This window comes from Bombus impatiens, unplaced genomic scaffold (genome assembly GCF_000188095.3).
Source record: "Bombus impatiens unplaced genomic scaffold, BIMP_2.2 scf_0418, whole genome shotgun sequence".
Taxonomy (NCBI): domain Eukaryota; kingdom Metazoa; phylum Arthropoda; class Insecta; order Hymenoptera; family Apidae; genus Bombus; species Bombus impatiens.
In genome coordinates this window covers 2,110,640-2,129,088 of record NT_176837.1, presented here as the reverse complement: position 1 = coordinate 2,129,088, position 18,449 = coordinate 2,110,640, and the positions used below count along the sequence as shown (strand labels likewise).

At 35.8% G+C, this 18,449-nt stretch overlaps 1 long non-coding RNA gene across 1 annotated transcript in view; it reads left to right on the top strand.

Moving 5' to 3' along the window:
- The first annotated feature begins 2,453 nt into the window (after nt 1-2,453).
- LOC117151776 overlaps nt 2,454-18,449 on the top strand; it is a 121,759-nt gene continuing 105,763 nt past the window's right edge. The window contains exon 1 of the long non-coding RNA XR_004461894.1: nt 2,454-2,775. This is a non-coding gene — a long non-coding RNA (uncharacterized LOC117151776). The remainder of the gene's footprint in view (nt 2,776-18,449) is intronic.

The following is an 18,449-nucleotide window of genomic DNA, read 5'->3' as shown; positions in this document are numbered from 1 at the left end:
AATTTATTATATTCCATATAGAATTTCAGATTTCCTTCTATTTATACATAATATTAATGATATTAACCTATTTAGAATTTAATTTCTGGTTCTAAACCTTTATTAATCAATAAAATACATTTCATTCCTATGTTATTAAATAGTTACAAAGCATCTGAGGTATTAATTTCTTAATTTTGATGAGTAACAAAGACGATGATTAATATAAATATAATATTTATTGTAAAATTTATGAAATATTCTAAAGAAATAGAATATGTAAAGCTTTCAACGATTTTATAGTAACTATCTCAACGAAAGCGTACAAAATGTTGGAAAATCTATATGTCAGCTCACGTGCAGATATTGCACGAAATTGGTACGTGCTACCAAGTGCATGTCGCCGTTCCGTTTCGAGAAATCAATGAGTCAGTCTCCGGTCTACTCGAAGTCAGACGCAAGTGCACTTTGCACACTTGATCTAGTTGTCAGGTGCGTTAGGTAGGTGAATCAATCCAAGCAATAATTTCCCAAGATTAATTGGCAAATGATTGACAAGGTGATTCGAGAGGCCCTGCCGTATATCCTTGCCAAAGCTCAAAGCCCAAATGCAGAAGGATAATTGGTTTCGGTGCTGCTGCAGAAGTAGGTCCTGTAAAGTCACTTACTTTGAATTTCCTGACACGAACGGATTAAACATCGATATACTCTCGTACTTGATACAATTCCATCAATAACACGGCTAGCACAATGCATATACACGAAATTATTAAAAATATCTTATTTGATTTTAGTGCAAATAGTATTTCAATATAAATATACATATAAGTAACTACACTGCTGATATTTATGCAAATTCATATCCTTATGAATACAAGTAAAGATTGAGCATCTAGATATATAAAAATCTAAAAAGATTTATTCCATTCGTTAATCATTTAAACATTCATTAACAGCTACTATATTTTGGACATCTTATATGTATATTTGTGCATATTGTGTGTATTTTTGTATCTTTAAATTTCCAATAAATGCATAAAAATCTGTAATCTAGAAGTAGTAAATATCATATATTTATTGATATTGCGACGCTCTAATAAGGAAAAAGATAAAAAAAAGCGAAAGAGTGAAGAAAAGAAACATTTCTGTACGAAGCAGATCTATGCTTTAGATATATGTACACGGTAACATCAGATTAAAGTAATTGCATAGTCGGGGTGATTAGATGAGGATTTTTGAGAATTTTATGTTAATCCGGATATCTCTGAGAGTAAGAAGACTGCTACTTAAATCTTACTTGAAGATGCAATATGATCATTTAAAATTCTTCTTAGTAACATATATGAATATATGAAAAACGTCGGAGATAAACTTATAGGAAATAAAATTTTAAATGGAGTATGGAAAGGAAACCTAAGGAAACCTAAGGAAAACCTAATACAAGTTTAGCAACGTGTATCGGAGATTTTTCAAAAAAATTCCATCGACTTTTACGTAGTCAAATCTCTTTAATTAAAAACACAAGATTTCGAGCACAAATTGAAAAGTTTTTGCTTTAACGCTTCAAACTCAATAGAATTGTAGGGAAACCCTTTGAAGTGGCTTTGCCGGAACACTGCGCTGTTTGATCATGTCTCAAGCGTTATTACATAAAGCAACTTGTCGATTCAATTCTTTAAGTTTCTTTCATTAAATCTCATATATATCGTAAAAAAGGTATCCATATTTAATATAGAAAAGATATTCCATATCTTTTGTCCTATTTTTATGTTTAAACAATTTATTGAAGTCAAAGTTCCCTTTAATGTTAAATTAAATTTTACGTTGGAACAAAATTTCACAGATATATATGTAGACGCTTTGCGAATATCCAATGTTATGAAAATTATCCCCGAGCTATACGATACAATAAAAAATAATGATAAAATCATGCTTTGTAATAAAACCATTGATATAAAACTTATATGTTTAAAAAGTGTTCGTTGGAGAAAAATTGAACGCTTTCTATTCTGTATTATTCAATGCTATTAATACTTATAATAATATATTCGAAATGGATATTAATTTATAATGTTTCGTAATTTTTTGACGTTCTAATTAAAAATTTAACTCATTATTAAATATTGTAAAAAAATATACACATTTCTTTCATTGTCATTCATGCATTCGAAATTAAACACCCTTTATTACTATTTTTTCATTATTACTATTTGACATTATTATATAAAAAGTAATTTGCCTCTCGATTTAGATATTATAATGAGTAATTTACTTCGAATATTTTGTATATTTTCGTATATTCTGACATTATGACAGAAAAGGAAAGTATCGTAACTACAGGAATTTGATTGAAACCGCCGAAAGGCTGGCTGCGCGGCTCAGATGCGCGTTGGATTTTACGAGAGCATCGATCTCACATTCGACGGAGTTCGCGATTAGATATCGATAATCGATAGAACGGCAGTTGGAGGGATACGACGAGGGGTGGGAGATTTCCTCACACGTAGCAGACGGGGGGGACTCGCTTCTTATTTCAGTTAAACGTAATACGCGTGCTTCGCGACATCAATTAACCTCTTTGTTTTGATGCTGTGAACGAAGTGTTGTTGTATAGATATATTGCATAGTTTATCGGCTTTACCCATCGTACAAAGTTTCTACGATCTACGTACTTATACGTGATTCTTTATGCATCTCGGTTTCGTGTGCGCCATTTTGTATGTGAGTTTGTGTCAGAAAGCAATGCCTGATGAGGATCTTTGGAGAATCATGTCGATAACGGAGGATACAGACAAGGTAAGCTACATTATTTTCTATAGGAAAAAATAATTTTTCCCATTTCGCGCTTAGGTATCGTTCTACAGTGTGTCGTTCGTTAGGTTACTCTTTAGTCTCATCTTTGTTGAAGTCGTATCGAGTAAATTTTTGTTGCTGTTTCTGTTCCTTGAGACAATCACCGCCTATTGTCGAATGTTGTTTCAGTATGGAAATATTTTATAATGTAAATTGTTTATTGGAAATGTTTTTGAATATGCAGTAACAAACAAGCTGCGATAAAAAGTTGCTCGATGTTGGTTCATTGGAGATGAGGCTTTTCGGTCTCACGGTAGAAGCATCCAGAACTTTTGAAGATCGATAAATCCAACCATGCGGTAAGGTCCGAAATATGCTGGTATCATGAAAATGGTCTAGTCATACATTTTTTGTTTCGACATATTTAACGTTTTGCGTTTAATATATAAATTGCATTCTGTTTAACGTCATATCAAGCGAGTAAATTTTTACTACCTTACAAAACTGGTCTTACATTATTGTAATGTAAATGTATGCAAACACAAAATAATTGATAAATTCATTGACTTTAATTCCCTGACTTAAATCATTCTCATAAATACCAGCGTAAATAAAAGAATAATGCCGCAGGCGTCGTTTCGTCGACCAAAAAAATATCTAGTCAATGTTTACTCTCGGTGTAATACCGGGTTCTATGTTCATCGGTTTTATACTTGAGCGTCACAATATTACATGTATATATATCTTATTCATTGTCGCACATTTAAATTTCACGTAAACGCATGAAAATCCGCAGTTTATTCATATCTTTAAAAATCCACAAAATTTCCACGAGTTACCATAAACTTAATTACGAATTAGGCACTACGTAACATTAATTCGAATAGCATGTCAATCAATAAAATAAATTTATTCAACTTTGTTTCGTAATACGACCATCGTCGCAACATTGTTCCTTACTAAACGATTGGTAAATCGAGCGGGGAAAATTCACGGAATTTCCGAGATGCTTAAAACAAAATCAATGAACGACCTGCCATCGTCACATTTACTTTTAGAATGTGCACCGGTTAATCCCGGAGCGAGATGGAGTCCTTTCGCGAAATTCCTGGCGGCGCTTGTAAAACGATCGCGAGAGTAGCTTGACGTGTAACGTGTGCAATGCCTTGGTGAAAGAACGGATTTTGAGTGGGATCCTATTACTTTGGCAGTATCGTTAAACGGTAACAGCATGGTTAATGCGATACCAGCACCGGCGGGAATTTCGTGAAAATTATTCGCATACGCTTCTTCAGACGGTTCGCGCCGATGGCTCCGTGAAACATTCACGTTTTTGTCGTAATTAGTGGGCTAGATGCCTCTTTCTCGTGATTAAACGGTAATTTTCTTCTGAACCTTAACTTGAGGTTGAAACCACGTATATATAATACTCATAGGTGGTCGTTTGTATCTTTTTAATAATATATTTATCGTTAGCCAATTCGAAACTTTCAGTCGTCTAATTCACTTTTGGAAGAGATGTTTGAAGACTAGAGATGTTTTTACGACGCGTGTGACATGATTTATTACGTTGTCGAGATATGGATATTGGAAATCGTAATGTCGTATTTTCGTCTTCACGATAAAACACTTAAAGCATTTTCTCAATGCCATTTGCACGTGATGTGAAAGGCAGAACATCTTTCACTAATATTCCATTAAATGAAGTATCCATTACTTTGTCAGATTTAAATATCTGGTGAAATATCGGGAAGAACTATGAGTCGATACCAGTAGTTGAAAGGAATTTTCATAGCTTTAATTACGATAAATTCTGTGAGATGATTAAAAGAAGGATAGGTTAATTGAATTAGTCTTTTCCATAAAACGTATTAACAATTGTTCTACTTAAATATTTTCGTCGCATCTTAATAAATATAACAGCGATAGAAATTAAAACAACAATTAATCAATTGGTTTATTATACAATTAAATTCTTATTGTATTATTTACATTTAAAATCTGAATTTTTATGTAGTATCTTACTCAGGTGCCTCGTTTTCCTTTCGTTGTACAATGAATCTTGGTCAAGTTATATATGCGAAAGAAATATTCTTTAAATCCAAGGCTATCTCTTTCTTCTAATTTCACCGGGATGTATAACGAGCATCCAGAACTCGCAATATATTCCAGCGAGTCTTTCAGAAAAGGCATCCACTTGAGATACGAGAGTTGGGTAACTGTGCTTCTCCCTTTGGAGAGATCTCATCGATCTTTCGCTTCCTTCAAGTCTGCCCGCTTGCTTTACCATTCATTTCCGTTTTTCGTAATTCCCTCGTTGTGGTTTCTACCTTTAGACAGCGCGTTATTTATTCGAGACGGAATACACCCAGTTCCATTACATACCGCGAGAGATCATTTCCACCAATTTAAAGGAGCACATCGTAGATACGTGCGGTATAATTACGGTAGATTTCATTTGGAATTACATGTTAAGCGTTTGAAATAAATTTTCAAACGTTCTACGTGTCGTAAAGGGGATGGGGAAATTTATTTATTTACAATGTTAGCTGATATTTTTAATTTCATTATTTATTATCGATTATTTACTTTTTCTCTTACTTTCTCTTTCACGAAAAATGCATATTGTAATAGTAATAGAAAAAAATGTTCAGTAGCACGTTCGAAAATTAATTTATTCGTATTTGAACGGAATTAATCTTTCAGATATTACTGTAGATGACGAATTATATTCTTTCTTCAAGCGCCAATATCGAAAATTCATCTAACAGAAATTCTGAATCCTAAATCTTCGAAATGAAATAAATAAATGATCGTATCGTGCGCTTTCAACTACAATAACAAAATCCTCTTTTCAATAATCCACTCAAAAATCGCAGCAACCAATCCACACGTTGTAAAACTCGTTATTGTATCCAACACAATTGAAAACTATATAATTCCATTTTCTGTTACGCTGCGTAACATTTTCTGCTACGTAATAACCAACATTGTATAGAAGTTCTATATAACTTGCGCCTTACACCAACATGACTTCGTTCCATTAATTTGTCACAAAAGTAACCAATCACTATCCTTCATATCAACCACTGCAAATGTCAAGCGAATTTACGACCTGTAGCCAACGATACTCAACCGTGGCTTTTCATTTCACTTTCAATTTCTCGTTGATCCCTCGTCGAAAGCCAATAAAACCACGGATATACACAACGACGATCGGTCCTGTTTCGTTATCGATGGTGACACTTACGGAGCCAACAACGAACGTGACGCGGCTACGAAATTAAGCGTTGAAGGGACGAAACATTAATGCTCTTCTCTTTGACAGATTCGAACTCGTGCTCCCATTCGACGCGAAGAGGGTCCTCGAGGAGGTTGGAAATTTGAAACACAGGAAAACCCTCGCGCATTCCATCGTCGTTGTCCATCAAAACTTGAAAAACGTTGACTAATTCCTGGTTGGGAACCGAAGTCGGTTTAAGCCCGATGAACATTTTTTTCCCTGGCCGGTCGTCCACGGGTTCCTTCTTTCTCGTTTATCACGGCCAGAGCTTTTATTTTCGTTCCTGACAGGGTGCAAAGGAATTTTTCAATTAGTTTTACAAACACGTTGGTGCGAACCAACGTGACCGAGCTAACCCAGTCCGTCGGATTGTGAAAAATGAGCTTCTTGGACCGCGTTATTATAGCGTTATTCCGAGGAGCCTCTGACCTGGATAATGTTTAGCGAAATGTAAACAACTCTGAGATAATTGAAGGAGTTTAAACGAAGTTCTCGCGAAACCCAGGAAAAGATTCCTGGAGCAAGAGAACTCGTTAAACGATTCACTATATTTAAGCAACGATAATATTGCTTGATCGCGCGAGTTTCACCCAGTTGAAATCCTTTCTACGGTTTCTTTAAGAACATAGCGTTCAACGTACAGTACGTTTCAGCGCTTAGCCAATTTCTGTTTTCTTCTTTTTCAAATTAGTATATTGTGCGACACCTATATGATTCTTCTTTTATTGAAGTCAACTTTATTCAAGAAAGGTTCAGGTACTTAACTGTATCATATAGAATATATTATAGTATAGGAGTAATAAAAAACTTGCGAATGATGAATAATATATTAATAATCGAATATTCATACTAAATTTCAAAAGCCATTTCATTAAATTTCATTCAGACAGTCTATGTAAAGATACATGTATTCAATTAGAAATTTAAACATTTTGTATTTACAATTAAAAGCCTCGTATTATTAATGTTTATGCCATTGAGATGTTTATGTTAATACATAAGGGAATATTTTCAAGTTACGTGGTTGTCCCTCAATCATACACCGTTTTACTCGTCCGAAGGTATTCATAGTTTCTTTCTTTTCACTTTTTGGTTGATGCGTCTGCAACATGTTACGGCTGTACTCCTGAGACTTGAGGATGCTCTGGATTTGAGGAACTTTCACCTCCACCTTTGAGAGGAGAAGGAAAAACTTTCAAGTACCTGGCGAGACTTGCTTACGGACTCTATTACCGACTCGTTGAAGCTACGTGAAATCTTTATAGTCGGCCACGAATGCAAACTACCTGTCGGCGCAGACATCCTCGCTGTCTTAATAATTTTTAAACGCGTCGGCGTGAATTTAAATTGGAAATTTTTACTGTCGCGACCTGCTTGATCTCACCGAATAATAACCGACCATCAGACGCAGAATATTGTCCACTAATCACGATTTTCAAACTTGTAAATTCTCGTCCAAGTTAACTGCTCTTTAAAACGCTCGCTGCTAATATTTATATACAGTGGCTATGCAAACGTATTTAAATCTTTATATTAGGAGATCCGAAAAGTTTCTTTCTTTTACAGGCGCGTCTTTTACAACAATGCATCTTTATACAAACATGAAACCTAATTTGTCGAACGTTGTAATCTTTATCTTGATAGAACAAAATGGATGATACGTAATTCGATAAAATAATATAAAATGGAAAATGTTGTGCATCCATTATTTCCTTATAAAACGAAAGGAACTTTTCGGACGATCTATTAGAAATATTTTACAAATATATTATGTATGTTGTATGAATCATTTTGAATTTTCATTGACACTGCAACGAGGCCTAATTGTCATATTCGTCTCAATATTCAGTAAAGTCATCTTTAACACTTATTACATATTTATTACACTTTAACAGACAGCTGTTAATTTATTTTATTAAATATATGTCTACAGTAAATTTCTTGTAACTTCTATACGCATTTGCATATTGGTTTTAAATTTAATCAGTGTAATCACGATGACCGTGTCTCATTATTTGATGAAATTTCTATATATTTTATATTACAACGTATATAATATATAGAAAAAAGTTTTCTATGATTAATATATTATGGTTTTAATATGTTGTCTGACTATACAAGTTCAACTTAATTCTCTGAGACATTCTTAGCTTAGTGATATAGAAATAATAAGGATCTTGATGTTTGACGAAAGTTATTTCGCTTTATCTCGTTGAAAAGTCGCAACTTCACTAATATTTTGCTTTCTAACGCGAATATATTCGCCAAACAAAGTTCTGACTTCGTTATGACAGACTCAGATTAAACTAATCCCAATAATTGCACACACTAACACGCGATGATATATAGTCAAATAAAGCTCAAAGTTTCCTTCAAACTCTCTAGAAACTCGTTTACTTAAATACAATTAACTTCCTATTTCCAAACAAAGCTATTTCTGATCTAAATCTCTAATTTTCTATAATCTGATTTGCCAGAATTTAATCCTGCTGGAAGTTTAGACATCTAATTGAAATATTAAGAAAAAAAAATATTAGCCCAAAAATGTTACTTACGACGCTCCGCGTATTATCAAATGCTTTAAAGAAATTAATATTTTATGACGAGATTACGGTGGATGTAGTGCGCATGTAGGATGGAATACAAACTTTGGTAAGTTGTTTAGAAGAGGCAAGCATAAACAACATGTGAAGTTTGCAAACGTGCACCAGGTACATCACTTGCTGATATTCTTTCCTTTTCGAGGCACTTAGCTCGTTGGATAAAAGCAGCGTGGGACATTTCGTCCCAGAAACAGCGAGACACTTCTCGGAAGCGTAACTTTCTTGTACAAGTCTTGTTCCATGAGGTTTATCGCCATGCAAGCACGACAGAGAAATACGTTTTGAATGGTATAATACAAAGATTACGCGAAGGATGTGACTTAACGCGGCTCAATGAAGCTCAGACTGAGTTAATTAAATTCGCGAGACATACAGCTAAGGAGAAAACGTTAAAAAGAGGAGGCAACGGAAGAGTATGCGAGAAAAATCATAACTAGAAGGAAGGTGGATAGAAGATAAGGTGGAAGAAAAAGGAACGGAGATACAAGGTAAGGTACTTATATAAGGCGAGATTAAAGAAACGAAAAAAAAGAGAATCAGCAAAAAAAGGAAGCAAGAAAGTGCTTGGAGAGCTTATGAATTTATATAGAGTTACATTATTGTTTGCGAGTGAACTGCAGTAATACGATAAAGAAGTAAAAAGTTACATCTTTAAAAACAGATGGCAGAAGAACGGATAATTAACAGTAAAAATAGACCAAATAAAGATAAAGAAAATGTACACATATCATAGATGTAAAAACATTTAAAAAACAGACGTGGAAATATATAAAGTACCAAGAAATTCTTTCCACCTTCACCCATATCGTTTGAATAAACGCGCATATTACGAGATTGTCTCTACGACAAAACGAAAAAATACAGAACATCTACCTACAGAAAAAACAATGCAATGATAGAAATTACAAGAATCAGTATCAAAGGACAACCATAAATATGATTGTAAAAATCCAAAACACATCATGAAAGTACATTTAAAGTGCACAAGAGGAAAGAAAATACGTATGGTCCAAGAAATAGAAAAGAGGAAAGACAAAAGACGACAAAGTAGATTGATATTGTAATGGCAGCATTTTCTCTTCCTTCTCTTCTGCTCTGAAAGGTATACTTGTCAAACGTATTGCAAATTCGTGGATAGTGTTCGCAGGTAGAATATTGTACACCGAATCGACACGATGGTACATGAAACGCTAGTGTTTGTATAGATCGAGGCTCAAACCGTCGAACGAAGTGCTCTCTGGTCTACTCTCGACCGCCATGTGTATCAAAGCGGGCTAAAGTCGACCCAGAGCGTAGGGCGTCCCACGCACACCTCACCATCTCGCACGCGACGTGCCAGCCACTTCACCGACGAAATAATATTCTATGTAATCTCCAACGCTCAAACGAAACTTGAGTGGATGCAAAATGTGCGTAAATGAGGTGCCCGCGGCGTTCACGTCCTCTCACCGTTTACGTGCCACGCGGATACACTCTCAGCGGGACTCTGTCGCGCGTCCTCTGCGCGCTTTCCACTGAATAATTTTGCACTTCTCTCTCGTCTTCTCTTTATTCCTTTTTCCATGATATTTTTCATAATCCTTTTTTGGTGGTCGATGCGAAGTTTTTTCCAGTGCGCGGTGATTTAAAATTTAATACGGCTCCCATTCGATGGGTGCTACCAAGAAATGCCTTTTTAATAAGAGTGTTGGTACTTTGTCTTATGACTTGTAGAATTTATTTTTATATTTATGTTTGTAAAAATTTAAAATTGCATACACATTTGTTGTCTAGTAATAATGTTATATTGTTAGGAGTATTTGACAATCACAGTGTGGAACGTCAAAGCCACCGTGTATCGCGGCAGAAAATTAAATAGACGATTAGTTTTTACCGATATCCATCGATTGGATAGAACGATATTAAACAGTATCAACATTAGAATAAAGAATAAGATATTTTAATAAGAGATACCTAATGAAAATTATGGTTCTTTAGCTGAATATGAATTTAGAATGTTTGCTTTCATTTTTTATATCGGAGTTATAGAATGTATAAAAATAATTCCAGGTAGATATGAAAAATTTATACGTATGTAAGAATATAAAGTATATATAACAATTTACTCTTGCAAGATTTAAGAGAATCATCTTATTCCAATTTTATGCTTCTGAGATATTTTATAAAATAAAATTCAAGGATTATAAAATAAAAATTTCAATGCCGACAGTAGATTTGCACAAGACAGGAGCAGTAGCTACAAATTTGCTGTTGCTAATGAAATTCGTTCGCGAGTTTCATTTTTCCATACGACGTACTTGATATTTCGTTGTGCTTCGACGTTGAACATAAATTTTACCGAGGAGTAACTTAAACATGCTAATTAAGAAACCTCAGAAGAAGCAGTGGTACATCTCTTGAATAAAAATAGCCGAGACTTTTCCACCAGACAAACAACTTACGATGGGCATTGTAAAATTTCACTTCTTTCTGGACCTGTAACATAAACTATGCCAAATTAACTTAAACGCGGTATCCTTTGCGGTCAGGCCACGGGAATACTGTTCCACTTTGGGATAAAACTTTCGTGATCGTTCTTTTCTTTAGTTTCTTCTCTGTTTCCGTTTTTTCATTTCTTGCATCGTTGCAAAATAAAGATCGAGCAGTAGATTCATTTAAAGTACCAGCCAGCAAACTTTGTAAAGTTTTAGAATTTAGATCGAGTAGGAAAGATATCGTTACGGGAAAGCAATGATTATTGAAAAGTATTCCTCGCTTACTTTTTATAAACGTCAAATATATCATCGATAGAAAGCATTTACTGAGCATTAAATATTTAAATCTTAATAAACGATATGTTTAGCTGAACTTGATAGCGTGGGTATTTCAATTTCATTTCATAAAAATATTTGTATATATTCTGAAATTTTGCTGATTGTACGTATGTATTTTAGTACAAATACGTCGACAAGTATTAAAACGTGGAGATGGAAGCCATTAAAAATTGCATTCGAGACAGGTAAACGAGGATATTGCGTATAATTAAAATCAGAAAGGGAAATAGGTATAAAATTGAATTTCCCCGACGTATCTTGTAACGATAACTCGACAAAATCTAAAATTACTGCAAATGAAAAACGTTCGGCTACTTTGTTCGTTAATTATTCTTCTATCGATTATCGTTTATATGCAGGTGGAAAAAGGGCGGTGCGTAGCAAAAAGTCGCGGCGATTTCAAACAGTCGAGTGCCATCTGATTTGCTCTTTGCATAAATACCGAAGGGTTGGGCAATCATAATTTTCAGTTCAAATGAAAACGGTGCTTAACGATGAAATTTGTTATTATGGTGAAAAACGCATCTCTGAAATACCATATTTCCTCCGATGAAATAGGAGAACGTATCGTATATGCGGCTGCATCGTTACATCGCGATCGTGAAACTAATCCATGGATTTGTAAATTCAACCATGTGATGAACGCGTATGCATTAACATTCTCTACCGTTTCTATATGCAAATTCATAGAAAGAACTCGTTTGGTCGATATACGTAAATCTACTGTAAAGTAAATATCGTTAGAGCGAAAAATTTTGCATAACGCGCATGAAAGTATAATGAAAGAGTGAAAACTGATGAATTTAATTTATAAAATATTTTGTTAGCAAAATATTACACGACAGATTTTATAATAAATATGGTATCTAAGAACGGTTACAATAATCTGAGTCTAATATATAATATATACAAGTCTAATATTTATAAGAGTCTAATTGTAAAATGTGTTAAGAAATTGAACTTCATAATTAAATAAAAAAAAAGTAAGAAATTGAAAGAATAACGCAATAAATAGTACGAAATATTCGTTAGAATCTCAAAGTATAATTACAGAAATTTAAATATGAATATTTTTCTGATATAATTTTAAATCTGATATAAATATTCTCTTACCAGTTTTACTGCACAATTGTTTTCTTAAGATAAACTAGACTGCCTTTAAAGAATCTTTTTTTCGGTTTCAGGAAAGACAATATAACGAAACGAAATGGAGTCAGAAAACGAAATACTCCTGTATGCAAGTTCTTAAAATCCTTCTTCTTCTTAGTCTTATTTATAAGTAAAAGAAAAGACTCGACTTAAAAAATCTTTCTTCAAGGTAGCTCGTTAACAATTGATCCGATTTAAAGGACAAGAACCAGTGTTCTTTTTTGTCGCTGTTTGCTCTTTCATTTCTTGGCGATTGTCTTTTGTAAAATACGTGAATTATGTTTGAAAGAACAAGGAACAGATACTTAAGCAACTTTCACGAACAAATAATTGGCGCGACTGACAACGGTTGATTTGCAGTATTATTCTTTTTCCTTGCACCGAGACAATTTTACACAATATTTCTTATAGATCTGCAAATTGGCGAACGATGTAAACAAGAAGTTTTGTGAACGATAGCGAATCAATTGTTCTTAATTATACTTTGTAAAAACTGCGGCGTAACTTGATGAAACGATCAACGTCACGAAGCTAATCGAACTTGCTTTGTTACTGAAAACGAACAAGTAACTGAGGAAATTTTTCATTTGCTTAATTATCCGACTTTTATAAATGCTTTCGCTACTACTTTGTCCGATTATAAAGAGATTAACTTTCTTTCTTTTCATAGAGAACAATCCAAAAATGGACTCCTCGCATGAAGAACACTTTCGATTTAAATTTTTCTTACAGTTACCTTATTGATGCTAGAGACTCTTCCGTTTTTACATAGCATCTTTTAATTGGTATTCTTCTAAAATAAAATCCTCATAAATTCATGATTCTTTATTCCTCTCTCATATTATTAGGGAATGTAAAACTTTTCCTAAGAAACTGTAAGACTTTCGACAACTTTCTATAATTTCAAACCTACTCTTTCGCATCAAAAGACAGAGATACCTGAAAATGAGAAACTCTCATATTTGATCAAGTTACGATTTTATCTTTCGTTACACTTTTTTAAAGTAAAAGCGATATGTCGTTTAATCTATAATCTTTTTCTATCTTTAATCTATATATCTTCTAATCAATCTTTTTGTCATTACTATAAATTACTATAAGCATGCTCATAGTGAGAAAACGTTTTATTAACTTTATGAGTCACCGCAGATATTATCTTTGACAGTATCTATCACTATCTATCGTCAAAGTTGTGTTTTCTCCAATTCTAATCCGTCTAACTACCGATTAACATCACTGTCACGCGAGTATAACTGTTCAGACGAGCTTTCAAAGAAATAAGCAGTGACCTCTGACGCGTGAGTCCACGACACGCCGGTAGGAGGAGGCCACGAAGAGAAACGGGTAGTTCACGTCCCGCGATTACGGCTAATTATCGTCGGGTTAATAAGCCGCGACGATTGCAAGCGGCGTCGGTCGCGTAGTGGTGCTTGTCGCCGTGAGGGGATGAATTTTATGCAAGCCTGCGCGAGAGTGGTATTCGCAACGGCCGAGGACAATCGTCTCCGCTCGGCAGAAGCAGCTAGTTACAGCGTTCTAACTGAAACGGGTCAGAAGTTGAAGCAATTAGCCCAGTTTGTCGGTCGCACGGAAAACAATGCCAGAAAGTTGTTAATGATGTCACACAGACCACTGCCATTCTACGGTTTAAACGTTATACCAGCCAAATCTGAAGGGGCTCGTACGCGTTCCATGGCCTCCATTTTATCCTCGAACGACGTCAGTCGGGCGCTAATTATAAACAAATAACGATACGCCGAGATTCGTGATATAATTTCGCGAACGAACGAAGAAGCGACGATGGTGTGAGGAAGAATGGGATGGCAAGGGTTGGTGGTTGAAGCCGCCTCGAGGAAACCTGGCGAGATAAGAACGGAATTCCTCTTGCCGGTTTAATCGCCTTGCAAAACGTTACGTGCGCTTAATTAGCTCTGCCGTCGTGTCAGTTAAGAGGCTTCCTTCTTTGTCCGTCGTACAAGGTGCGGCACAATGTTCTTGCGCGTCTCCCTTAGTACAGACAGCCCGTTGACTCGAGCAGCTTCAGAAATTGCTTTTACGGATTTTGTTGCGTTTGTTGCCGCGACATTCCCGCGTCCTGGTTAATTACGTATTAGATTGTCTTCTGGAACATCTGCAAACACGGCACCATAATGTGAACTCGTAAACGTAATAAATTTCGTTCTTGTGAATGTCGTGGAGAAGCGCACGTTTCCAACAAAATCACAGGACTAATCATACGCAAATGGAGGAACTCGAAAAATAAACATGGTTCTGGATTTTAAGGTCTAAGATTTTAAATTAGGGTACTTAGATTTGTATCTAAAACTTAAAGTATATGGTCTGAGACCTAAAGCCTGCGGTTTGGGATTTCAATTATACGATGTGAGATTTGGTTACTGGATTGCGAAGTGCGAGGTGTAGAATCTGAGATTTGAAGTTTGAGTGTTACGTTGTAGATATGAAGTTAAAATCGTATTAATTATATCAAGCACCACTGCACTGGTGATCTCGCTCTCCCGGTTAGTGGACCAGTCTGGACACCCTATAGTAAAGTCTAACGTATACTATCATATTATAAATTAAACAAGAATCATTGAATACTTGTTATGTTATAATATCTTCAAATAGATTAAAAATTAGGAGTTACAGAATTCAAGACGATATTATTTTAACACGAGTACGATAAGTTCTCTTATCCTGCGGGGAACGCGACGATAAAGAAACGAAGTGGTCTATAAATTTATCGATTCACTCTGGATAACCAAGTTTGTCAGAGCAGAGAGGTGGATCTTCTTGAACGGCACCCTGAAGAAGTGTAATGACTTCCGGTAAGCACATGCACAGCATCTGGGTCCCTAGTTCTAAATCTGTTCGCGACAGCGCGCTGTATTAACATTTTTTGCAAGAGGATCGTTGCAAGTACAAAAAGTCCGACCATTATGCTAATCGACAAGGACACGTGTTTGTAATGGCTTATTTTTACGTAGCTGAAACAGTGTTATGTCTTCTCGACGTCCCTTTTCCATCAGCCAGATCCCTCTGAAATCCTGCGTGGATTACATTTTACCGATATAACAACGTTCGTGAACGATCGAACAATATTTAATCCAAACCTCATGACATTTTAATATTCGATCGTATAATTGATTTAAAGGACGCCTTCAACCATTTCGCGTCTTCTATATTACGTACTTGTAAGGATCGTAAAAAAATCTCGTTTTCTTCTTTCATAAGTATTCCCCTTGCCTTATGAGTATCATAAGCTGATATAAAGAAACAAAATCACTGTAGCTTCTTTTAACCCTACTGATCTTCTCATATATTCTTCAGAGATAGCTTTTTTGTATTATTTACGAACAGTGAAATATATAAATATTAGTAAAATTTCAATATACTGAATATTAAAGTTAAATATCTAATCACTATCTATACCTTAATAATATCTATCGAAATATAGTAGTATGTAGCGGCACATGAGTCAACGAAAGATTCGAATCGAGAGAGACTCATATTGTTGTGCCTTCGACTGCCAACGTTGTTTTCGTTTGCTAGGTTCAAAGGTAAACAAACTCCGGACAAAACATTATCGCCGTTATTTGTATTCGTCAAGTTAGTTAGTTACATTTGGAGTTACATTTGAGCTTTTTATAATACCACCAGTCGATACAAACAGACGAATATGCTCTCTAGGACAATCATTGTAGCGAGTCATAGACAGTCGAATAACGAGCGTAGAGTTGAACAGTAGCATTGAGCGATCGACGATTACGACCGGCATACACTATCTCTGTACTTGCATTTAAAGTGATTTTAATATACATTGACTATTACAATTTTATCACTCGTCTCTTTAATAAACCAACACGTATAATAATATCTACCTCAAGTATGTAAATATAAGGAGAACAGTAGAATTTAAGAAATATTACACGAACTTCTCCATCAAAGATCCCAAAAATTCAAGCTTTTTTGTTACCGATTAATCTGCAGATAAAATAAATCAAACGGTTGGGACAGATTTCACCAGCACCAAAGTATATTACGTATTCGTAGGTAACAGAGGAAGACGCGACGATTTCCCGCGAACGATAGCGTTAATTACGCCAGCAACTTCTTTCCAAGCGAGGGCAATTAAGCGAAAAGTCGTATAAATATCACGGCTGGATCCCAGGCTGTGCGCAGCTTCGCGGCTGGCTTAGGCAGAGAAAGAAAGAGTTAAGTTTTCAACGATCCCTCGGGGTCTCGAGATGGTCGCATCAGATATCGCGGAACGTACAGCGGGAGCTTATTTCCTCTTACATATTACTTTCTAGCCAGGGCGTTCTTCGTTATTGCGCCGCTAGGCTGTCGCAAATCTTCCACTCGGCGACACCCAGCTGTCGTGGATCGTGAAAAAGTTGCGCCTCCCTTTTAATGGAAACTTCTCATGATCCGATCGCAACGAATAAATTGAAGGAGACTGAACGAGGCCTCAGCTCCTTCGATTTCGAGCTCGATTATTTACGAGAATTGATAATAATTGAATTTAATATCGCGAACTGATCCAGGCCGCGTCCGATTTCCGCTTAATTATGAAACGTCGTGGGAATTCAAGGCGATTAAGCGAGTGAAGCGCTTTAATGCATATTAAACGGATCCAGACGTAAGTTCAATTTACGAAATTCACCTCTTCCCAGGGCTGGACGCGATGGTACTTCGTTTGCTCTGGAACATCCTACCAATCGAATATTCCTTGTTCCCTGTGGCGAACCAAGAGTACAAAAGCGCGCGGGATCGTTTCGAAAACGATTTATTCGAGGCGCGATCGCAATTATGTAAAGTGTATGCGACTTCCTGCTCCCTTGCGGGGGTTATCGTTCAGATTTATCGTTCCTCGACGAATTTTATTGTCCTTCGGTTCGAAGTCTGTTCTGCTAACTGATATAAAATATGAAAATATTCTCGTGTGAAGGGGAGATAGAGAATACTGTATGGTACGTTATAGAATATTCTATGAAAAACAAGAAATTGATGTGTATCTACGTTTGGGAGTATATTAAATTAACCGTATAAATTTTATTCTACAGCAACCAATATTTACTGTAATTTCTAGAAGAAAACATACCTTTTTAATAAAAATAGTATTATTCGTTCCAAGATAACTAGACGTTGTACTTGGCACAGGAATTTTGCTACCGACACCATCCACCAATAACCTTTCATACCTACTACTACTTTGTGACGAACCATCGACCGCTGGTTTAGCATAGTTGTCACACATCCTCGATGTCATTGAAAAATTTGCGCAGCGTACCGTGAGAAGAGTTACTCTGCATTCTCCCCCACACGAAACTTCGCTGAGTTTATAACAGTCGTTTGGCCCTCGCGGTGACGAGGTGAATCCAAAACTTTCTCACCGAACGTTCGTAAACTGAGCGTAGAACGACAGTGTACCCTTACACGCCGAAATTTTACTACCAGACAGGGTTATGCTTGCGGAAGTGCTTGTTCTCTTTAGTTTTCTTCTTTCTCCCACCCTTCAACTTCATAATGAACGTATCGAAGGTTACGAGGATGCGCGCCTTACTTGACGGACTGTTACTTAAAAGCATGAAGCATACTCCACCGTGTCATAGACAAGCTGCTGCCCAAGGAACAGAAGGATCTCACTGTCCTTACGATTCATGCATAAGCTTCCATCTCCATAAAGGAGATAGCTGTGCCATTCCAGTGGGTACTCATGTTTCATGAGGCTTACCCGCGCCAATAAGCCGCCGGCGGCCCACATACTACGCGAGCCAGAACAACACCATGTCTAAATAACTCCGTTAAACCAAACCTGTAACCCTT